This window comes from Balaenoptera borealis, assembly GCF_965194805.1.
Source record: "Balaenoptera borealis genome assembly, chromosome: 17".
NCBI lineage: Eukaryota > Metazoa > Chordata > Mammalia > Artiodactyla > Balaenopteridae > Balaenoptera > Balaenoptera borealis.
In genome coordinates this window covers 73,605,440-73,630,695 of record NC_138876.1, presented here as the reverse complement: position 1 = coordinate 73,630,695, position 25,256 = coordinate 73,605,440, and the positions used below count along the sequence as shown (strand labels likewise).

At 38.5% G+C, this 25,256-nt stretch overlaps 1 long non-coding RNA gene across 3 annotated transcripts in view; it reads left to right on the top strand.

The window, feature by feature from the left end:
- Nucleotides 1-25,256, top strand: part of LOC309615366 — a 310,048-nt gene that overhangs the window by 237,029 nt on the left and 47,763 nt on the right. For 2 of the 3 annotated variants that reach the window (XR_014236771.1, XR_014236773.1), the window contains one exon: nucleotides 1,922-15,046. This is a non-coding gene — a long non-coding RNA (uncharacterized lncRNA). The remainder of the gene's footprint in view (nucleotides 1-1,921; nucleotides 15,047-25,256) is intronic. The other variant, XR_014236772.1, reaches the window with a different exon arrangement.

Below are 25,256 nucleotides of genomic sequence, written 5' to 3'. Positions count from 1 at the left end.
CTTCAAGGAGGATGGAAAATGGGGAGGAAACCACTTCTGAAGCATAGACAGCTAAAGAGAACTTTATTGGAAATCAATGTCAATCTACAATTAACTGCATTGTCTACTGCTTTCCCATCTCCCCTTTAGGTTCTATTCATTCTCATTTATTAATTTCAATCACCAAATATTTACTGAGCACTTATGTATAGGTGCTAGGAATTCAGTGATGAGAAAAATAGATATGGTCCCTCATGGAACTGACAGTCCAAATCGGGAGACGGTCAACAAATGATTATACAAATAAAGATGAATACAACAGGGACACAAAAATTTACGTTAATAGCTGGGAGTAGAAATTATTCTATGAATGGAATCAGAATTATTTGGAAAAATACTGAAAAGACCTTGGTTTGGGGGGTGTTGAAGATACTGAAGGGGCTGTATATGGATACCAGGGGAGGGATTGACTAGTTTTCCTGTATGGGGGGAAGGGGAAGAGACAGTCGAGGTAGAACTAAAAAGGGGAAGAAAGCTGAAAGCTGTGAGGTGCTCTGCAATCCTTTAAACTCATGAAAAGCTTGATACAGTGGATCATCTGTGGAAAAATTATAAAAGTGCCGCTCTCTTTGCCCTGATCAGTGAGAGATTAAATCGAGGTGACCTAAGGGGGACAGAAGGGCTGTGGTTTATTAAATACTCTGAGATTAGCAGAAAATATGGGGAATACTTTGGCTTCTTATAGGCTAGGAACTTGGGGGCTCAAGCCAATAGTCTTTAATTTTCTTTATTTTTGAGAAAGAGTCTTCAGTAAGTGCTGTGAAGATAAATTACAGACACTATGAAAGAGTATAACAGGGGTTCTAGTTTAGATTGAGGTTGAGAGGGGCATTAGACAAGACCTTTTGTTTTTTTCAGATCTTGAGGACACAATTTCATTTCAAAAGAAGAGTTGTATCTCTCTATGAGAAAATAATCGCAAAAATATCTGAGTTATCAAAGATGTTAACTTTCATATTGCCACTTGATTACAATCTGTTTTGCATGAGTTAAAATTAGGACATATTGATGATAATTAAGTTGCATAGTACATTTATAGTTTATATTGTACATTAATGCAAACTGTCTTAATCAACTTTTGAAGCAGCCTTATAACAAAATAAGGATGAGACCACTGACATTCTGGAAAGGTAGTACATGGCAAAGGCAGAAATTGAATTCAGATCTTGTTCCCATAAACTCTGTGCTCTTTCCACTAACTTTGAAATCCAGTATTTGATGTTATGAAAGCATTCACAGGGTTTTTCTTTAAATAGTCATCTATTCCAATAAATATAAAAAGGTGCTCAATTTAAAAAAAACTCACACTAACTTCCAGGAATGTCTGTATTGAATACATTGAGGTAACTTCTAGAGACACCATACTTGTGGCCGATAGAGAATTGAAAAGGGTTTCAGATGGGCTGCCTCATATGCTTCTCATTGTCCTGGAAACAGCTAGAGATGGGCTGGATCTTGGGGGAGGGGGGAGATCTCTAATTTCCTACTTTAGAAGCCAGGCTAAAAATAAAAATAATAGCATCCTAAGGAAAAGTGACAATAACCCCGCCCCTGAGATAAGCACCTATAGAGAAATACTATGATGTAATTAAATAATCCCCATGTTGTTGACTTTTGTCTTGGGGAGAGTGGTTTACAAAGCCTTTGACGAATCCCCTGTCTCTTCTGTCTTTTTCCTGTGATTATTATTTCACGGCATGGGCTCGGTTCTATGAATCATAATTGACAACATGATGGTACTTATTAATCGTTATTTAAATCATTATTAGATAACAGATAATTGAGTGGACTGCCCTATATATAAGCAGAAGATGCTGATTAGCCAAATTTACGACGTGTGCATTGCTCTTTTATTGTCATTTATTATCTGTTGTTTGCTTAGGGGACAAGTCACGGAACTTGGATTCTAAAGCTCAAGGTTGAAACCCCAGCTTCACTACTTTATCAGAGGTCTGACCCCAGGTAAGTTATTTTAACTTTCTAGGGTTCACAGTCATCATCAATAAAATGGGGTTAATGATGCTTGACTTATAAAATACTTTTCAGGATGAAATTAGATTGCAAATATGAAACAAACTAATGCAGGGATTTTTTTTGTCTCTTTGTCTTATGCATTTGAGAGATGAGCAGACCAAATTAGGGGTGCTGTCAGTGGCCAGGGAACAGGATAGACGGGGGTAGACCATGAAAGGATGCAATCAGCTTCTCCTGCTAGCATCTAAATATTTGGACCCAGATCCCGGAATAAAGGTCACCTGTGTACATACAGAGGTCATGGTCTTTTCCTCATCTGTGAACTTTCATCTGGCCATGTGATTACATTCTCTTTTGCAGGAGTTAAAAGTTTTGATGAGAAATGAAAGGAAGAACCTATGATTTCAGGTCCCAAGGCTTCTTAATTTATCATAATGCCATGTGTCCCTAACTTTCTTGTTCATTAAATTCTCCCAGAATGTTCTTCAGAAAATCAAAGTCCATGAGGACAGCTTTGCATGTGCGGTGATGGAGCATAATGTAACTGCTTCATGATGGTAGGAAATACTTGCAAGAAAAAAAGTGGATGTTTTTATTCAGGAGCACAGATTTCACCTCCTTTCCCTGGGGGTGCTCTAGGATGCTTTGAAGCTCCTCATGCTGTATGTAAACCAGATATATTTATTTATTATTTCCAATGAAGATAACTCTGGGCAATGTTAAGTGGCATCCCAATTCCCCGGCGGTCCAGTGGTTAGGACTCTGTGCTCTCGGGTCCGAGGGCCTGAGTTCGATCCCTGGTCGGGACTAGGATCTTATAAGCCGCGTGGCGTAGCCAAAAAAAAAAATGGCATTACACATCATATTGCCTCATCTCAAATATTGATTGTAGCCAGTAACAATAGTGATGGGTTATAAGTAGTTTGGGGATTGGAATGAAGAACATGTAGGCCAAGAAAGATAGACCTTTTTTCTTACTTTATTATCTTTTCGTATCAGCTAATTTCTTTTATTTTCAATTTAAAATTCCGTTGGATGTTGATTGTCATCTGTCTTTCTTAGATTCATGTTCAGGGAAGAGAAAATGTTCATACGATTATTTTGTACATGGAAAAACATGTACCTTTGACAACCACGTGTCTGATGAGTGCATTTTGACGTGGCTGCTAAGAATTTGGGGCGTGTCTATTTAAATTAGCTCATTCTCAGGCTGGATATATGTGAGCACTGCATGCACTGATTCTTACTAGGATGAAATACAAAAGATTAGAAAACATACTAAAGATTGCAGCTTTCCTCCAAGATTAAAATCTTTCAGATCATTTTTTTAGTGAGCAAAACCATTAAGAGACAAATTTAGCATTTAAAAATGGTATGTGGTTATTGCAACATGCGACCCGCCCTTGTTTATGGAGTCAAAACCTATTGGCGAGGGTTGCTCTTCTGAATTGTGCACTTGCACATACGCTGTGATTAATTTTTGAGACTAAAAATAAAAGTACAGCAGTATAATGTAAGACAAGAATATATTTCCTGCACTTCAGTAACGATTGGCTTTGCTTTTGAAAACTTAAATTGTTACCATTTAGTATTTCCAAAGCATATGTTAAAAATTCCTCAGGGCCATCTGAATCATTTCTTTGGCTAGAGTAGTCAGAAAGAAAGCCCATGATGTATTGTAGTGCTATTTCCATGTCACAGGTGTGGGAAATGTGGTCCACAGATGGAGAGAGAGCAGTTGTGCTACGGGGGCCAAAAGGGTGACCAGCGAGGGCACCCGCCAAGGGGGTCTTGAGCAGAGTGGGGGAGCTAGCAGTTGGGGGGTGTGGAAACACGCCTGCCCCTCTCCCATCGTGCTCAGGCCCTTTTTATAGGTTCCACATGTTCATGTGGAACCATGAACATCTGGCTCTTATTTCCCAACTATTGAAACAGCCTGACTGTGTGCTCACCTGAGAGCAGGTTAGCGTCACTCATGTAGCTGCATTTCCACCCACCCGGGATTTTTCCAGTGATACAAAGGATACATTAAATAGAAACACTCTGACCACATTGAATGTTACCAGTAAGTATTTCTTTCCAGGTGGACTAATCACTTCCACAAAGCCTTTAACTCTATTCTATGCATTTTGGACACATTCATAAATGGTGATTTTCCTATATGTTGGTTTCTGCTACATCAGTGTATAGAGAAGCTGAACATTTCAACCCCTGACACAGTGACAGGTGATGTGTCTGATTGTTTGCTGATGGTGATTTGGAATATTGATGCTTCAGAAAAAGAACTACATCGAACAGAAAATCTGCACAGCTCACAAACTACACAAAGAGCATTTGCTACAAATAAAGTGTCAACTGGGTGCTGCAGGTTTGTGCAGAATCATTTTCAAATTTTCCTTTTTGAATTATTAAATAGACCATGTCAGAACAACTCTGATTATTATCCAATCCATATGCTTCAACACCAATCTTTCATGTAATATCAAGCGACTGCAGTGATCAATTGGACCAATCATGAAGGCTCCCTCGTTCTGGAAAGTATTCAAGCCCTCCACCACACTGCAGCATCTTATGCCGATATGCAAACACCTACTGCATTGCTTACGGAGGAGGCCACAGCGGGATCTGCCTTTAAGAGTGCATGCAGGCTGTGAAAATATATTTAGTTCCTTATGAAGAACTTTAAGCATAAGTCCAGCTTTTTGCAATTTTAAGCCTGTGCAGGTGAGTTAGAAATAGCACTTGTTGTCCAGCTATACCTCTACCCAGCAGAATTATGTACATAACCTATATTGTAAATAAAATGTGCTATGCATAGTTTTCAAAACTGTTGTATAAAAAAATAAAATGCTGTCTTTTTTTTTTTTAACAAATACAGTATCTCCTGGAAGGGGAGACTGGTATGCAGGCACGTAGCCACGTGTAATTTATAAAATGTGATAAAATGATAATCTCTCACCTACACTAATACAGTTTATCTAGATAAATAACTCTTAGAATGAATACTGTGGGTGCCTTGAGGGTTTTAAGCATTTAATTAAAATGGAACAAAAATATTAACTGTCTGCTTTGGGATTTTAGCAGCCTCTCTTGACAAGGATATTCTTTAGTCTGAGAACAGATTTGTGACATTCACTGGGAAACAAATGTGAGGTGGTACCTTTCTAGCCCTCATGAAAAAGAGGCTAAAAATGCATGGTATAGAAATCTTAAGATGAAATGGTTTCCTGAGAATGCCTCTGTTCTGTTCACCACGGCAGCTCCCTCCCAGGGCCTGGGACAGAGGGCGGAATTCAGGGGGCCTCGCTGATAATTGCCGGTGATTAGAGGTAACACACTCTCTCCGGCACTTTCGCCATCGTCCTGGTGTGTTGCCATCACTCACAATGACTGCTGAAGCAGAGGGCTTTCTTCCTCTTGACGGTGTGTGATTTTGATGTTGGACACAGGGAGGCGGGCAAAGCGGTGGCAGAGACCAAGCTAGGGAAGAAGAACCAGCTCAGGCCCTGGAGCAAACTGCCTTCCAGAATGAGGGGATTTCAGGAGGCTCGACTGCGGCCCACTTAACCCTGAAAATACATCCCAAGCTGCAGTGGGAAAGACATATTCAGTCATGATGCCTTTTAATTGTTCCATTGTCTACTGAAAATTGATTTGGTTTTCTTTGAGTCGGTTTTTCATGGTTACCTTTATGTGACAAACCCTGCCTCTTTAAATACATAGATTGTACACTGTGTGTACAGAACGTGTGTATTTCTTTTGTTTATTTTTGCCCTATTTTATAGGATTTGGGACACAAAGAATGAAAAGAAAAGCCTTGTATTATACAGATTAACAAATTAATCTGGATATTTGTCCACAATTTTGATAACAGATGACATGCTGACAAAGCATGAAATTATTACTAAAATGAATGTGGTATGATATTTCTATTTTTTGCACAAAGCAGATTCCATGTTCATGTAACTTGGTTTAAAGCCTCTATTGCATGTGTGTAGATTTTCATTACTCTTGAGAGAGATAAAAATGGTCCAAAAACTTGAGGAAAAATAATGAGTAAGGAGTGAGATTTTTCAAATCACTTTTAGTTCTTGTTTGGAATATTCATTTTTCCCTGTGATTTCACTTTTGGATCTGGAATATGGGATAATTCCTAAGAAAAGAACAATTGTGATGGGACTTAATTGGTATAGTGTGTGAAATAATTTCATGGGTCTGGAACAAAGATGCTATTCAAATGGGCAAACATGAGATGATATGTTGATAGATAAGAAACCAAAGGCAGTAGGTCAGAGATATGTGTGTGTGTGTGTGTGTGTGTGTGTGTGTGTGTGTGTGTCCCTTTTCTCACCATACCTGGAGACATACAACAGTTATAATCAAACTCAAAATATAACCCTTATAATTTCAAGTGGAAAAGAAATGTGGGCAAATTGTTAATAATCCAAGTTAATACGCACATTGTTTGATTTCTTCTTCCAGGTACCTCTTAGCCGTCATTGTTGACAAACAGTAGGCCAAAAAGTTGTATTTCAACGTTTCAAAATCATTGTCAGGGAGAAGAAAAGAGAGTGGGGATACTGTTCCGTATATTTTCCTCGTGGCCAGTGGAAATCAGCTCTTATGATTCTGTAGTCTTTTAGCCTCCCTCCCCTCCCCCGCTTCGTTTGATCACATTATTCACACAAAGAACCAATGAGCCATTGTGCCATTACCTTAAAATCCTATATTAATGAGACAGCTACAGTTTTTAATCATTTGAGTTAAGCCTTGAATATTCTATTTGCTAATATCCTGCATCCATTTAAGATGAGAAGAAGCATTTTATTATAATATTTTATTTGCAAATAGTGACTAAAATACTGATTTTTCTCTTTGTAAAGTTGTCAAACATTCTGAAGAAAGCATTTTATTCTTCAGGAGTTAATTTTATCTCTAAAAACATGGGTTAAAAGGAAGGGGAAAAATGTGTTCTGGACAGTTAGCTGGCAAAATAAGGGCCCTGGCACTTTGTTTTTCTGGCAAAAGGTTTAGGTGGAATTAGATACATACACAAATTGTGTGTCAAGCCAACCTCCACCGTTTAACAAAGATCAAAAGCATTTGAGCTAGCAGTTAAATGCTAGCTCAGCTTATACTTTGTGTCTTTTGGACACAAAGTATAAGTTGTTTGTGTACCTAAACAAATTATACTTTGTGTCTTCTGGAGAATAAAAGGAAGATCTTTGTTTTTGTTTTTGCTTACTCTTTCATCGTGGTAAATTTGCTTTTGTTTATTAAAATGGCTTAGAAAAGTACTTTAAATAAAGTTTGGAGCTTTTTTTTCTTTTTTAGCTAATAACTTTCCTCTAACTTAAAGCATGACATCCAGGCCACCTTGACTGCACTTACCACATAAACTTGGAAATGGCCTCACTTTTAAAAATTCCTGTATAAAAGGGCGGTGGCATAGTTAACATCTTAAAATTTGCCAAGCAAATTATCTGTGGACTATTATTATTATTTAAATAATATTTTTCTTGTCTGATGAAAAATCTAACGTTTGTTGGGATGCTGGTAAAGAAAGGGTTTAAACTATTGAATTCTGAATGCCTCTTACTTAACGAATACAGAAGTTAAGCTATAACATATTAAATTTCAGTAGCAGGAAAGGTTTTTTAAAAATGCAGTTTGGTACTGTTTCCCTAATACAAATTACATTCACAAATGAAAACCATGAGTAAAATTTAGTAAAAGTTAAAAGGAATTTATATAAGTGGAGTTTTCACGGCTAGTAAAAAGTACATGATCCTTTAATAGATTATCTCATCCATGTCATTGAACATATACTTTAAAAACAAACGTAAGAACATATAGGGAATGTTCCTTGACTTGCGTTTCTCACATCTCAGCAACCGCGTAATCTTCTATTTAAGATTTTTTCAATGTTCATATAAGAGCACCTGCATTTTTAAGAATTTTGGGGTCTGAAACTGAGTTGCAGTATCTGGGTGAAATGGCTATTTTGTTTTGGAGATGAAGAAAGTGAGTTTTAATCCACCTGAGACTACAGGCAACATAGAATCTGGACACTGTCTGGGAACATCAGGCTCCCAAACCAGCTCCTTGTAGAAACCGACTAGTCTTCCCAGTTTATTCTAACCTGGGATGTATGGCCCCCTCCTCGCCTCACTCTTGTCCCAATCTGCCCCCTTAGCCACCTCCAGATGCCCTTTTACTTGAAGCCCTTGCATCCCCTTCTTTTTTCTTATCATAATGATGATTTCTGCATAAATAATCAACCAGTCAGTCAAGCATTTGATCCCGTTAACTCGCCAGGGCTGCCCTGACTAAGCTCTATCTGACACATTCCTCTATAGAAGCAAATATATTTTTCCCAAAGCAATTATTAGACACTTTATTTTAGTTCCTGATTTAATTTTTTTTTTTTTTTTTTTTTTTTTAGTAACAGAATCTAAGCAGCCTGATTGGAATTTCAAATGATTGTCACACTGAATCTGAAAGTCTGTCTTACACAGAATGTAACATTTTTCTTATATTTTAACCAAGTAGAGGCAAAGGGAAGGTCCTTTTCATCTTTCTTTCTAGCTGAACGTATGTTCGATATTATTAATTCAAACAGAAAAAAGAATATCCCACATCTTTGACTCTTTCCTAAGATTTTTCAGTCTTTTGTTAAGTTCTCACTTGCTCCCTCTCTCAATATTAAGTATACCGATTTTCCTCACTTTCTCATCTGGTTTATTCTTAAAGGTATGAAATCTGTGTCAGCACCTGCCAGAGCACACAAAAACTAGTTTGTTAGGAAGCAAGCAATTGCACCCTTTTATTTATTTGTTTGTTTACTTGTTTATTTATTTATTTATAAATTTATTTCTAAACAAGAAAACGAGTTTGAGTTATCTCCTGGTTCCTGCTGCCTGTTTGCTTACACTCAGTTTTCCTTTTTTCACACACGAAGAAGCAAACATTGTCCCTGTCAAATGATAAATGAAGCAGAATCGGTGACGTGCGTGTTTGTCAACATAAGCGAGATCAAATGATTGCTCAGCAGGAAGAAGCCACGGGAAAGCCAATGATTTTTGACTAATTAGCAAAATAATAATAATGTCTCCCTAATGATTACCTTGTACTGGGTTGTGGCCTTTTATCAGACAGATATTCCACCAGTGCAAACTAGTGTTTTGAAGACACACTAGTGATTTCCCTTGAAATCATGGATGTGGAGGGTTTCTGAGAAATCTCTTGAAGCATTTTGTCCTGTATCACTTGAGTAATTGAGACCGAGAACGAAGCCCTATTTTTTGCTTCGTGTCATTGTATAACCCATGCGCCTTTTAAGTACTACTTTATAAGAAAAAGCAATGCATATTTTTCAAGACCATTTAAAGTTCAAGTTCATTCTCATTCAAGTTCAGAGAGTTTTACCAGAGATGTTCATGAGGAGTAACTTGATTGAAAATAACAATGTAAACAAGAATTTTTTTTAACATGCTAGCCAAAGTTAGAGTGGCCATTACCAGACGTAGCTATATTTTTATAAATTTTTTATGAAACTTCAAGAAGACGTTAAGGTAGATCTAAATTCTTAGTCCTGGAAATGTCACTGGAGCTGACATTTTCTGTGAAGATCTGTAGTCAACCACTATTTATAGGAAACACAGTGAAGACAAGGGCACCTCTCAGGTCACAGGTTGTGTGCTGAGCTGTGAATCAACCTGCCTGAGATGTATTCACAGGATTCCTGGCTCAGGACAACGCTCCTTATTTCTCACTTTCCTTCGTGTCATATTTATACCTTAAAAATAGAGATCAAGGACTTGCCTGGTGGCGCAGTGGTTAAGAATCTGCCTGCCAACGCAGGGGACACGGGTTCGATCCCTGGTCCGGGAGGATCCCACGTGCCATGGAGCAACTAAGCCCGTGCGCCACAACTACTGAGCCTGCACTCTAGAGCCCGTGAGCCACAACTACTGAAGCCTGCATACCACCACTACTGAAGCCCACATGCCTAGAGCCCGTGCTCCGCAACAAGAGAAGCCACCGCAATAAGAAGCCCGCACACCGCAAGGAAGAGTAGCCCCTGCTCGTGGCAACTAGAGAAAGCCTGCACGCAACAACGAAGACCCAAGGCAGCCAAAAATAAATAAATTTATTTAAAAAAAAAAAAAGAGATCAAAGGCGAATGAGCTTGAAACCAAGGGAACATTATCTTGAGAAACTTAGCTTGTCATGTGATGTCTAGGTTGAGAAGTGCTACATGGACCTTGCTCATTTCAGCATTAAAACTGCTTGAACTGTATTAAATGTCACCAAGAATGCTGGTAAATACTGCAAATGATCAGAGGCAAAAGTAAAAAAGCAGACATGATTTGAAGTTGTTTTCTGAGACTAGCAAACTACTTTGTTTTAAAAAATTTTACCCTTTAATGTAATATAAATTGGTATTTCTTGGCTTTTGTGATCCTTAAGCTGACATATAGATTGCAATAACAAAAATAACAAAAAAAAATCAGTTTTCTTTCTTTATATCCAAATCACCAAGAAAGAAGTTTTATTGTTGGGTAAGGGTTGTTTTGTGCATACAGCAGTGAATACAGAACCTGTGATTATCTTTTTTAAGTTTTTATTTTTCGGCAGCCAAAGCCTGTTCAGGAAGTTCTTCTGGCATCCTTCTCCCCACCAAGGTCACTCTCAGTCCCTTCCCCAGGAGCGGTGATTTCTATGCTAGTAACTCGAGAAAAGCTGTAGCAGCATCTTTCCTTTGTCCAACCCAGGAGAGACCACTCACAGGGAGACGGGGAAAGAGGAGATGGCAGCGATGATGGGGGACCTGGTACTGAGGGGGAGGGCAGAGGGAGGGGGCTCCGAAAAGACAAGAGCAGTGTTGATAATGTGCTGAGGCGGGGTTGGGAGTAAGAGAACAGAGATCACTTTAATGAGCCACCCGGCTGCCCCCACAGATGCTCAGAGGTTTCTCTGAAGTCTCTGTCAACCTCACTGAATTTTTCTGTGGTTCTCTAGTGCTGCACTGTCTGACAGAGTAGCCCTTAGCCACATGCGGCCCTTGAAATGTGGCTCGTCAAAATCGCCTCCTGTGTTAAGTGTAAAATACATCCTGGATTTCAAAGATTTAGTATCAAAAAGGTAAAATGGTTCATTAATAATTTTTATATCAATTACATGTGGAAACGATAATATTTAAGACATTTCCTTAGAAGTCATTTCTTTTTTCTTTTTTTTTACTCTTGGTTACTAGGAAATGTAAATTTACATCTGTGGCTAGCTTTACAACTGCCTTTTCTAGTTTCTGTATTTGATACTTTGACATCTTGGGGCCTTGTTGACCCCGAAGGGGCTGTGTCTCCCAGGGTTCGCCAATTTCTAGATAGTAAAAGTTGGCATGTGAGAGCACCTTCCATATATTAATACAAAGCTATGAATCCAGAGCCCATATCCCCCAGCTACCTCCTTCATTGGACTCTTACACTCCAGGCCGGTATCCACCTGCCCTAATCATCCTAGGGCCAGGTACCAGACAGCTAGGAACAGCCCCTATGCCCCAGAGCCAGCTGAAATTATTCAAACTAGCCAATCCCAAACCCGCTTGCCCTGCCTCACCCATTCCTCCCTGTGGAACCCACAATAAAGACTCTCACCCACTTTCCCCTCACTCCCTGCCTCCTGACTGACCCTGGTACTTCCCGAGGTGGCTCCCCATGGAATGACCTGCCCCTCCTCCTGGGATCTGTGAATATAACAAACGACCTTTTCAATGGCAGTCATTTTCTGATCTGTTTGCCTTGCCATAATTGAGTAATGATAAGACCTACATTTTCAAACACTTGTGTCCTCTTTCTATGGGACAGTACTGCTAGAGCTCTGTTTTTCCAAGTGGGGATCCACTCTCACCTGTGGTAGAATCACCTACAAAATTAAACATCCAGAATCCAGGGTCCCCTTAGAACTAGCACAGCTCCTGAAACATAGTATCAGCTCAATAAATGTTAGCTATTATTACTTTAACACCATAATAACAAGCATAATAATAATGATAATAAAGTGGTTTAATTCTGCCTTGAGGAGACCATTTCTTCTTTTTTTATTATTATTTTTAATGCTATATGCTTAAAAATGTATTTATATATATCTTTACTTGTAAACTAGCATTTATTGAGTGTTTACTATTGGCCAAGCTTGTGTTAAGTGCTTTACACATCATTTGATTTAGTCATCATCTCAATCAACTGACTGACAAATAAGCAAGAGAAGCAACTTGCCTGGAGTCACACAGTAATGTTGGAGCCATAGGGGAGCTAAATAATAATGAGGATTATTTGGGGCTTATTGTTTTAAGAAATAGAAGACTCAGGAAGTTATTCTTTTACCTTCCCCTTAACTGCCTAAAAGAATGTAGATAGAGGATCTGTTCCAGGAAGGGAGCTATCTTCATAGATGCCATAGATGCCATAGATAACTATAGTATATATATATGAACTCGGTGTGTAGACTGCAGGTGGGGAAGTTGGAGGGTAGTGGGGGAATGGGACCTCGTAAAGTCTGTTTCTTAAAATTCCTCTCTGAGTCTCACTGTTTCTATGTGGCCCAGCAAACCTTTGTGAACCAAACATTTGCTCTTTTCCATCTTCCCGTGAATCACCTTCCTTCCCTCTGAAGTCCCAAGCCCCGTTCCCCCTTCTCCTCCTCTCAGACGGCCTATAAGCCTCACTTGCCTAACTTGTCTTTGGGTCTTTTCTCATGAAGCCCCCGTACGTACAAAATCAAATTTGATTTTCTCCTGTTGATTTGACTCATGTCAATTTAATTCTTTGGCCAGAAGAACCTAGAAAGTTAGAGGAAAATTCTTCCCTTCCCTTACTGAGAATATATGTAATCTTGAATAATATATAATTTTTGTATATATTTAAAACTGTCAGGCACAATCCTCATTCAGAAGGATGATAAAGGGTATATGTGCAATTGAAGGATTATAATGAAACAAATACCTACGTGAGCACCATGAGGAGGAGAGCACGTGCTTCCTCTCTGAGTGCGCTTCCGCCCTTCTGTACCAGAGGTAGCCCAGCCTGACTTCTGTGATCGCCATCCCATTTCTTCTCTTTCTATACGTGCCACCCACCTGTGTTTCTCTAAACAGGTTTACATTTGGTATTCTGCTTGCCTGTTCTCAGACTTTAGACAACTGGGCTCACGCCACACAGATTCCGCCGCGGTTGCTTCTCTTGCCCGGTGTACGTCTACGAGATCCATCTGTGTCGATGGGCGTGGTTGCCATCCGCTCGTTTCACTGCCATCCTGAATTCTATGGTATGAATATTATTTTGGATGACATTTTTCTGTTTGACATTTGGGTGGTTTTATGTTTTTTGTTATTAAGAACAGCACTGCTAGAAATACTCTATGTTTTCCCGTTCTTGAACGTTTTCAGGGATGTGTATTCTTTCTTTATTGTCTTTTTAAAAAACTAACGTTAACTAGTATTAGCTAACTAATATTAACTAACATTTAACTAATATTTGAAATGAATATTAGACTTACAGGAAAATTCCAAAAATGGTACGGGGAGTTCCTACAGACCACTCATCTTACTTCTAATGTCAACATCTTACTTTACCGTAGAACAGTTAACAACTAGGACGTTAACATTGGTACAGTATTATAACTAATCGGTGGGCCTCTTTGACTTTCATTAGTTTCTTCCTTGATGCCCTTTTTCTGTTCCAGGATCTTATCCAGGATCCAACATTGCACTTAGTTTTTATTTTGGGGGGCACATTTTGAACCCATTTCTGTCTTACTCCAAAATTTGCAAGAGCAGTATTTCAGGGAGATTAATTTTACGGCAGCATGTGAAGCAGATTTTAGGGCAGAGAGGTAAAAGCAGGAATGGCAGGAGGCTGTTGCTATATTATGATTGCTTAAGGCAGAGGGAAGAAGGAGTATGAAGATGAGGGGCCATCTATGCGTCTGGACATGTATATAGCACAGACTGCATTGTAACAATGTGTTCATCTGTCTCCCATAGAAGCCCACGAGTTCCTTGAGGGCAGGGAGCACTAAAGCTAATTCATCTTAGTATTTTCTTCAGGTACTCAGAAGAGTGACTGGTTAAAGTAGTAATTTGGTGAAGGTTTGTCAAATAAATTAATATGAATGAGAAGGGCTAGCTGAAGGGGAAGCTATGACACACAGGAAGAATAAGAAAGGTAAAGGGAGAACGAAAGTAGAAAAGAAGAGAGAGATCTGCTGATGGGCTGGGGGAGACACATACAGAAGGTCAGACTTTGATAGCAGAAGAGAAAGAAACAAAGTGGGAATGCAAAGGAAAGGCAGCAAGGAGACTTGAGGGATAAGCAGCGAAGGCAGTGGTGCTGTTTTCCCACTGTGTTGCTCACTTAGATTCTGTACTTTATCGTCCATCACTTAGCTTTAAAACCTTGCCTCCTTTATTTATTGCTGTTAACAGCTTTCAGACCTTTCTCTATCATTTACTCCTTCATCCCCCTCCTTCACAAGACGCTGCTAAGGATAGTCTCATGCTGCAGCAATAGAATGTCATATGATGCCTATGCTTCATTGTCACTGGGCCAGTTCTGGTGCTTAGCCCTCCAAGTTGCATCCTGCCCCAAGGCCTTTACACCTGCTGTTCCCTCCTTCTCAGATTCTCAGCCCCTAAATTTTCACAGGCCTGGCTTCTTCTTCTCATCCTCAAAGTTTTAGCCCTGCTCGCTTTACCCTCTATCTTATTATGTTGTTTTATTGTCTTCAGAGTGCCTAGGGCTCTGGGGAATTTTCTTGTTTATTTATTTGCTCACTTCTTTTTCATTTGTCTTCATCCTCTAGAATATAGCTCCGTGAGAGGAGGGACCTTGTTTGTCTTATTCACCCTAGAAGAGTGTGAAAGGACGGTGAAGTGATGAACAAGTAGCTCTGCCCAGCGGGTTCAATTTCATCCTGGGCTAGATGGAGATGGAGGCCACACCCATCACTTAAAACGTCATTGATCCAAGTGGTAAATGAACTTTTACACTCACTGGCTATGTTTTGCTTTGTTTTTCCACTGGACATCTATTCTTTAAGGATAAAGGAGAGTGATTCCTAATTTTCCAGGGTAAAATTAATTTAATCATAATTCACTGAATGGGGATAGAGCTGAAGGAAGAGAAGCTTCTGGGCTAAGATAAAATTTCGAGTGAATTTGATATCTCTTAGGCAAGTCACTGCTTCAATTTAACAGCATATATATTTTTTGAATGCCTATGAAGTACCAGGTACTGTAGCAGAAATGGCAAATATTGAGGACAACAAATTGTTGTCTTCTAGGACCTTTCTGTCAAATAGAACTGTTTGATAAGCAAATAACTGGTTGCAAAGCAATTTACTAAGAGCTATCATAGAAGGCTGCTCAGAGGGCTACGGAAGAGAAAAGGACAAGAGGACGGACCTTAAAGGCAGCTCAATAGCATTATACTTCAAATATACAAATTAACATTTTCAAGTAATGCTCTGAATGATGGTAACAAGTGTTATTGGGAGGTTCAAATAAATGTGGCGATATTGGGTTAAAGTTAACCAGTTGTGTCTCTGATGCAGGACTTAACAGAGCCTTTAACTTGCTAATATTTGGTAAGCATCATTACCTAAACTTGACCACAGTGCCTTTCTCAAAGAGGAACTTATAAAACTAATTTCCACTGAACAAACTTGAGGAAATGTTAATACAAATTATAGAACAAAAGCAGATGGGATGATATTTCTTCATAATATGTTTAGCTTAACCATCCTAAAAACCAGTTCCCTGATGTTCAAGATTGAGTATTTCCCACTTAAAAGTTTTAGGGGTGGAATTCAGGAAGCTCTTCATTACTTTCTTATCCCATATTTCTCCCTTCCCTTATCCTCCTATAACTCCTTCAAGACCCACTAAAATCCCACATACATAAGAAAGAGTTCATGCTCTAATTAGTGGAAGATTTCTGATAGCTCTAAAAAGTTTAGAAGTTCTACATTAAAGAATGATAAAAGATTAAAAATAAAGCTTATCATACTAGCATCTTGTCCCTGATACTGTTCCCCCTTATGAAAAGGAATTAGGATTCCTTGAAGAAATGTTTGTTTTTAGGGCTGAGGTACAATTGTACAAAATAAGTTAGGAATATCTTCTTATTCCACAATGTAAGCGTCCCCCTTCCCCCAGTTAATAAAATGATGGGACATATTACAAGGGTACAGAAACAGCTCCAAGGACCTCTACTGGTAACATCTAAGACAATCTGAGCACCAAAACAATTAAGCACAGTAACAGACCACTGAAAAATAAGAATAGGGATAAACAAATAAAAGAGGGAAAAGGGAGGGTTGTTGCTTACAGTAGAATCCCAAGTGCCTACTGGTAAATATAGAGGAAGTGCTGGAGTTAGAAAATCAGCATTTTGCAACCATCTTGCTAAAGATTGGATCATTTAAGAATTACTGATTCAGGGGAAAATTTTGATGGAGCAAGATATTTATTTGGTATTAAAGTATCTCCCCACAGATTACTTACAGTTGTAAGGGGAAAAATAGTACCAGTATAATACTAACTCCATAATAGCTATATATTGACTATTATATATATGTGTATATATATGTATATATATATAGTTATGTACAATTTAGTTTCTGTATAATAGTAAATATATAGTAGCAATATATAATGATGAAACGAGACAAACCTTCTCTGGTTGATCCAACTTAACTTTACCAACAATGGGCAGTCGGATATCGTGGGCCTCCAGGTGTGATAATTTGAGGAAGACACAATATCACTTACGAATTATTCCAACTTGGAATGCATTAGCTGAATTTTATTATAAAGAAACAGACAAACCCCAAATGAAGAATATCCCAATGTAAATAAAGGGCTATTTTCTTCAAATTTGTCAATGTCATAAAAAACAAAGTTTGTAGGATGTTTTAGATTAAACTTGGCAAAAGAGACAATAATAAAATGCATTAACTGACTCGAGACTGGACCTTGCACTGGAGGGAAAAATGCTGTGATGGACATTACTGGGTCAATTGACAAAATTAGAGGACAGAGGATTAGAAAAAAGTATCCTACCAATGTTAATTATACTGAAGTCGATAACTGTAGTTTATGATAGAAAATATCCTATTCTCAAGAATTAGATATTGAAGTATATAGAGATAATGGACCCTGACATATACAGCTCACTCTCTCAGAATTCAGAAAAAAAAGGTACACAACCGTATCTATATCTATATCTATAAAGTAATATCTATCTTTCTATTCACCCACCCATCTATCCATCTACCTGCTAACCTACCTTCCTACCTAATCTATCTATCTGTATAAATCTATAGATCTATTGGTAATGTCAACCAAAAAACAGTTCAGAAAGCTGCAGATAAGAAAAGAGTTTATTTGGGGTCTTAAGAATTGCAATTCAGGAGACATAGGTTAGGGTAAAAGCAAAAGAGTGCTTGGGGAAGAGAAAGAGGGGCTTATGAAGACAAAGAGCCCTGAGAATTGTGATTAACTCTGACTCGAGTTGGGAAACATTTGTCCTTAAGGAATCATGAGTTATTAGAGGGTAGGGGGTCCAATAAGTAGATAGGCTGTCGTGAGTTATTTTAGGATAAGGGTCGGATAAGTATCTTGAGTTTCTGGTAGATGTTCTGGGTGACTTTTTTAGGACAACAAGTGGTCAAAAGATCAGATTCCATCCAGGCTGAGACGTGCAAAGTCTCACTTCTATAATTGTCTCCTGGCTCCATTTTAGAGAGCTCTCTTAGCAATACTGACTCAATTTTGATTTTTCCTTTCACAATATCAATTTGTTAATCTGTCATCTATCTATCTATCTATTATCTATCCTCCAAATGACAAAGCAAGTGGGTAAAATTTTAATGGGTGAATCATGTACAGGGTATAATGATGTTCTTTGTACTGTTCTTATGCTACTCATCTTATTATTTCAAGTTTTCCATAAATTGAATATTGTTTCCAAAAACAAAATTTTCCAAATTAACACAGCACCAAGTGCAGTTTCTCTGCGACTTGAGGATTAGCTTCATGGGCTCTGGATTTATGGACACCCAGTTCTAATCTTGGCCTGAGCACTTATGACCTCTGTACTCTTGGGTATTACCTTAACCTCCTTATATGCTCCAGGCCTTTTGTCTGTGACATGGTAATAATAAAAGCACTCTTTATAAGGGTTATTGTGTGGATTTAATGAGATAATCCAAATGAAGTTTAGCACTGTATATGACACAGAGCATTGTTCAATAAATATTACTGTTACACAAAGAGTATTCAATAGACTCTAGTTAATTGAAGGGGTTCATGGTGGAACCATTTCAAAGACATTTGGAGGAAACAGGGCTTAAATACACAGGGTTGGATTACATGCATTTCTGAAGTCCTTTTCATTGTTATCATTCTTTCATTCTTTAAAAAATACCTTGTATCTGATTTGAAAACAAATAGATTGGATTTTGAATGATCTTTACTCTAGAGCAATCTGTATTTAATTAAAAAAAATAAGCTGACCCTAAGGTCCAGCTGAAGATTCTAATTTTCAAAAGAGCTTTCTAATGAAACAGAATTGAGCATCATATACTCCTTCCCACCAAACCAGACCTGGTCTATTACTTTTCAATTACAGCCAGTAGTTCCTATAAAAGAGTTAAGACATACTGTCACTCTCTAACAGTGGCATTTTCTAACTTCATAGTCCCGCTTACTTTGGTATAAAACCCAAGTTGCATAGCATTTGCTTCACTCTTTTACTTGATTCTCTCATTTAAGGAATTGAGTCTTAGATCAGTTGCATTAAAGCGTTCAGTGTCATCCACTCATTAGTGATGGAATTCAGACTCTCTCCTGGATCTGGTCAGCTCCCCTCACATCAATGCATCAATGCTGTCTTCCTCTTTGTCTCTTTAGCAAAACTGACCCCAAAACAGGGCTTATCAACTTCAGTTTTTCCTACCAAGACTCCCAATCCTCCAACTCTTTTTGACTCCAATGTTCTATTTTGGCAACTTTTGAAATACTCTCCAGGAGGTGGAATGCAAAGAGATCATGCTTTGGAATCAAGCAGAGTCAGATACAAAGTCTTGTCTGTAATGCATCCTTGCTGTGTGCCCTCAGCAGGGAAGGCAGAATAATATTCACACTGGGAGTGAGGTCTTGGGGGTCAGACTGCCTGGATTAGAATCCTGCTTGGTGGGCCTCATTTGTTAGGCAAGTAATTTTACTTTTTTCTATGTCAATTTTCTTACTTTTAAATGGGGATAATAGCGCTCACCCCATAGAGCTGTAGGGAACGTTAAATGATATAATTATGTGAAATGCTTAGGAAGAGTTAAGCATATAGCAAATAACTTTCCGATTTTTAGTTTTCTTATAAAAAATGGAGGACCAAACCTATTTCATACGTTTAATGTAAAGACAAATAAACAATGGCAAGTTAAAAAAAACTCACAAAACCTCAGCCCCTGTACCTGTTCATTAGTGAACATTCATTCATTCATTGAATATGTGTTTACAGACCTTCTTCCATAGACCTCCTACGTTTTAAGGGCTGGGTGTTCAGAGAAGACTCAGACAAGAGCCTGTGCTCCTCTGATCTGTGAAAAAAAAAAAAAAAAGTGCGTTGCTGTTGTTAATGAAAGATAAGGACTGAATCTAGGCCTGGTCTATCAATCTTAGTAAAAGAATGTTTTGTTTTTTCTTATCTTCCATCCTTACTTTTAAGGCTATCTAATTTCCCTTTGATCCTGAGTTTAGAATCTCATTTTCTTTTCCACAAACAGTATTTAAGTGTATCTAAGTCAGCATTTAGCTAATAAGGGAAATGAACATTTGGGGGCATTTTGAAGTCTAAAAAGGGCTTTCATGTAAGGCTCCGTCTCTGGTCGCCCTCTGATGCTGTGAGGGACAGATGCAGGCCTGTTACCTTCACGAAAGCTCCCGCAGAAACATGGCTGCCGCAGACATTTAGCGATTAGCAAAATAAAAGATTTAAAAGTACAAATATTCCTGTCTCTTTTCTTCAGAAAGCCAACAGATTCTAGAATAGGCAAGGACAAGAGCTGGAGGAGGAAAATTGGCAATTTTTTCCTTTGCATAATTTTTCTGACAAAACAAGAAGATTTCAACATCATTTTTGTGACAAACTGTACCCATATCTTTGGAATTTTTGCAAATTTAGCATCAACCATGTACATTTACCAGTCACTTTCATTGAAATTTCATTCTATTTAGCTTGTTGGCAAAGTGAAAAGCAATTTTTGTTTGCTAGTGCTGCCTTTTCCTTTGCTACAGAAAAAAAATGGTAATATTAGAAAGAGGGGGACTCTTCCATTCTCCTGCAGGGAAGCTCCCCGTGTGCTGTAGGTACAGTCTATCATTCCTATGTTAGCATATTTTCATTTTATTTATACATTTGAATCATTTATTATTTGCTTTCAAGCATTTTGCCAAGGACTCTTAACTGGTGCAGATAGCAATTAAAACTTTATTACTTAAATAGTTTGGAGAACAGGAAAGAAGATATACCAAAATCAGCATAATCAATTAAGCTCTAAAACACTATGTGTGACTTTTTATTTTATTTATGATCAGGAGTTTGTTCTAATGCTTTGCAAGTAGCAGAGCTGCTCTTTCTAGTTCTACATAAATGAGATTCATGCCTAATGGGTCTCCAATTTTCAAAAACAATCCCTCAAATACAGCGTTCACTTGCCATTAAGACTGTGTCTACCCATCATGGAATGAATGTTTGGAAAGGAATTACTGGTGCAGGCAGGGTGTTAGGTTGTTTTTTTTTTTTTTTTTTTTTTTGGCTGCATTGGGTCTTTGTTGCTGTGCGTGGGCTTTCTCTAGTTGGGGCGAGCGGGGGCTTCTCTTGTTGCGGAGCATGGGCTCTAGGTGCGCGGGCTCAGTAGTTGTGGCTTGTGGGCTCTAGAGCACAGGCTCAGTAGTTGTGGCGCATGGGCTTAGTTGCTCCGAGGCATGTGGGATCTTCTCGGACCAGGGCTTGAACCCATGTCCCATGCATTGGCAGGCAGATTCTTAACCACGGTGCCACCCGGAATGTCCCAGGGTGTTAGTTTTCTAATATGAGAATCAGTTCTGCCCTGCAGATCTCTTCATCAAAACTTCCCTTTAGAGGAGTGGCTTTTGCTGTCTTTAGGGATGATTTCTAGACAAGAGTCACATCAAGTCTCTTCCTCACTGACTTAATTTTAACAGTCTGTGCTGTAAATGAAAATTTGCAGATAGATGAAAAAAGATTTTTAATATAAATGTAATGGTTTGGAAATGTTTATTCAGTGTAGGCAGAGCATCAGTTAGTATGTTATATCCCTTGGGAAGACTTCTTTCTGAAAGACTGTAATGAATAAAATGAAGAAAGTTGGAAATTTATTAAAAAAACCCAAACTATTCAAAGAATGATGAAAATTACTCTGGAGAGTTCTGATGAGTAAGTAGTCAGAAGACCCGCGTACGCGGGCTTAGTGCGTATATTTCAAGGACCAAACACGAGTCAAGCGTTGTGCTAGGTACTTGCAGCTACATTAGCTCATTTAATCCCCACATAATTCCACTGAAAAAGATATTACTATTATCCTATTTTTACACTTGAGAAAGGATAACATTTATTACATAATCATAAAACTGATGTTAGCTTGGATATAAAATAAACGCAGAGAAAAAAAAAGCAGTTAGAGGAGAGATCAGCTACTTTAATGAGGGCTGAAGGTTGCAGGAAAGGAAGCCTTGACTACAGCTTCAGAACCTCCCCACCTTCCTCTGTCCGGTCACTCTGTTCCCCTCCCTCGTCCCCAGCGACCCGGATCTCTGTTTTCAGAAGCCTCCAGACCCCAACTTCCAAGAATTGTCAAGTCGGGTTTCTGTTTTCTAGGACTGCAGATTTAAACTTGGAAGGATTTGAATCCATTTTTCATCTCAGCAAAATAAAAGACCTTTTGTAATCTGGGAAATGAAAGTTTTTTCTCTGCAGACTTAAGGGCGAGATTTAAAACCAATCCTGAAATTCTCAGCGGGCAGTGGTTCTCCTCTGCTGGCTCCCAGGAGAGGTGACACTTTTAAGGGGGAGAGGTTGAGGCACAGCATGGTGGGTCCTGAACGTTGGTCTACGTGACCCCTTCCATCCTTGTGGCTGCTCATGAGTTGGGGACGGTTACACTCGTGTCCAGATGAGAAAAATGAAGTAGAAAGTAACTTACCAAAGATTAGGCAGCAAGTGAGAGAAGAAACTTGGGGGCAAGCTCAGGTCTGTCTTTTACCAGCGTCTGTGAACTTTCCATTATGCTCTGTCAACTCGCTTAACGACCTTGAGGATGATCTGGGCATCTTACAACGAACCAAGCAACCTGTTCCTTATTGCCTTGGAGAGCAAATGTAGAGAAGATGGAGCGTGAAGACACACATAGGCCTATAGGAAGCACTTTTCAAACAACAGTAGGAAAAGAAAGATATTTTATTTGAACTTTGGTTAAGTTCTGCTGTCATATAACATCAGTTCTGATGATAGATATTAAGGGCCCTGTGGAAATTAGTAGGAAGTATGCTTCTTTCCATACCAAGATGATGTGCTTGACTGTTGTCAGCTGGACAAACACTTTGAGTTTGAAGACTGAAGGTTGCCTATTTTGGCAAATAAGCAAGAGAACTATTGATTTCTGTTTATGGATGTAGGACAATGTTATTGCCTACTTAACATCCATTCTCCTTTTTCCTTTCTAACAGAAGCCCACATTTGTTCAGAATGGCAATGTACTTTGCCACCCTGGATCTGATATAGATTGTAATTAGCCAAAGCCAATCACGACAATCATTTTCCTTGCTCTCCTGGTCTCCAGGGCATTAGGGGTGGCCGTGAGACTCAGTTCTGCCAATGGAATCTAAGAAGAAGTCTGTTAAGATTGTTTCTGCAAAGGATTTTCCCTTTTTTGTATAGAAGAATAGACATGGTTCACACCACTTTTCACCTCTTTTCCTGCTTTGAATGCAGATGTGATGCCTGGAGCTGTACAGCCATCTTGTGACTATAAGAGAGAAAACATGTCTGGCTTGACATCCTAGAGCTGTCCAACTCACATCAGAGTTCATCATCTTGTCTTGCTTTTTTGTGGGAAAAAAACCAATACCTATTTTGTTAAGATAGTATAGTTTAGTACTTCATTACCTGCAGCTAAATACATTCCTAACAGGTAAAGATTATAACTACAATCTTAATTGTTACCATTTAAATTAGCTAGTGATTAAAAATATCACACTAAGGATATTTGTGGTAATCTAAATTATCTGCTCAACGTTCCCCAACCATAATCTAAATTGGTTTAATATGGGTCACATAGTAATACAAATGTGGTACATAAATGCAAGTAAACAGATGCCAAATTAGGTGAGTGAAAGTTACTTACAAGCCTTGGGGAATTTATTTCAAACTTATTCTATTTTATTTTTGAAATAAAATATTCTCTGAGTTGACACTGTTCCTTCTCCCATCCCATATATATGAAAAATTACTTCACACTCATTATCTGCCTATAGGAAAGGCACATCATCACAGTGAAACCAACCCCTTATCCAGTGTCTCCGTGATCCTAGCCTGAATTTAAATGTAGCCTAAATGACACCTGACAGAAACATGCAGAGGTCATGGAGTCCTTGCTTATGAGAGACATTAATCAAACAAATGTCATTTGTCTAATTCAGCAGTTTTATATCAGAAGATTTACTTTAAACCTTGTGAAAAAGGAAGATTAAGTGAAAATAGATACATTTAGCATAAAAAGGCAAAACTCTAGAGATCGGAGTTGCTAAATTATCATTTCAAAAATCTTGCTGTAAGATGGACAGGTCATTTTAAGTCTCCTTCTTTTCTTACACTGACATGTTTAGAACAATTGTCTCCTCAGTTTTCTCTCCTTCAGGCTTTAAGATGTCATTACTAATAGGTTAGTAGTTCCGGTTTTTCCTGTGAATTGTTTGATACTTCTGAGAACACAGAATCACTTTGATAATTCTGAGAATACAAATCATTTTGCAGCTTTCAAGGGAAAATATATTCAACTTGTTTTTGTTTTTCACTCAGAAAGAAGTTAGTCAATGTGAAAGGCCGCTTTCCGCAACTATTATTGCTTAGGGAATGATTTGTTTTGTTCCCTCTTCAGTAATTTTTATTTTTGTTTGTTTGTTTCTCTTTCCCTTTACATACCTAGATAAAGAAAATAAATGATGTTTTAAGAGTAAAGAAAAATGAATTTTACAGAATCCAAAAGCCCATCGAGGCGGCTAGATCAAGGGCCTGAATATCTAATACCATTTGCATTTAGAGCATCAATGAAATCATCCACTTCTCTAAAGAAAAGATTTCACCTGGGATGAATTTTGCTACTCAGATTGTGAATAACGTTTTCTAAAGCCACATTTTCATTTTGCCAGTCCCTTGCTCATGCTGTCTTTTGTTGTTCTTTATTCAAAAAGGAGAGATAAGCAGATATTTCCCCTAATTTTTTCTTAGAATATTTATTTTTTCAAGAATCAGGCTGGGGTTTGATACATTAAGGAACAGAAAAAAATCTCCCAAGTTACCCGTTTGTATATACCAGCAGGTGGGTGCGTTCAAGCAAACATCAGTGTGCACGGAAATCAAGTCAAGAGAGCTCCCTTACATGGCTAAGTAAATTATCCCTAGGCTCATATATTAAAATGACACCGCAAAGCACTCTTTTTTTGTTTGATAGCGTCAAAAGAGTAAAACATAGTTTTCCTTATAAAATACATTTGACGCTTCCCACAAAGTCTTCGAGTCCCCACAGTGAAGTCCTCACAGGTGGTTCACAGAGAATGGGGTTAGGCTTTGGGAAGCAGGGGTCGTTTGAAACCCAGATAGAATGAGCAAATAGAGGCTGGGGTTTGATCAAGGGGGACATTCTGATTCTTCTCATTTAGCGCCTTATTAAACCACAAAGGACTTTCTTTCCTTCTTCCTCCCCCTCCCTCCCTTCCTCCCTCCCTCTCTCCCTCCCTTCCTTCCTTCATGTCTTCCTTCCTTCATTTCTTCCTTCCTTCCTTCCTTCCTTCCTCCCTTTTAATTGGAGTAGAATTGCTTTACAATGTTGTGTTAGTTTCTGCTGTACAATGAAGTGAATCAGCCATATCAGCATACATATAA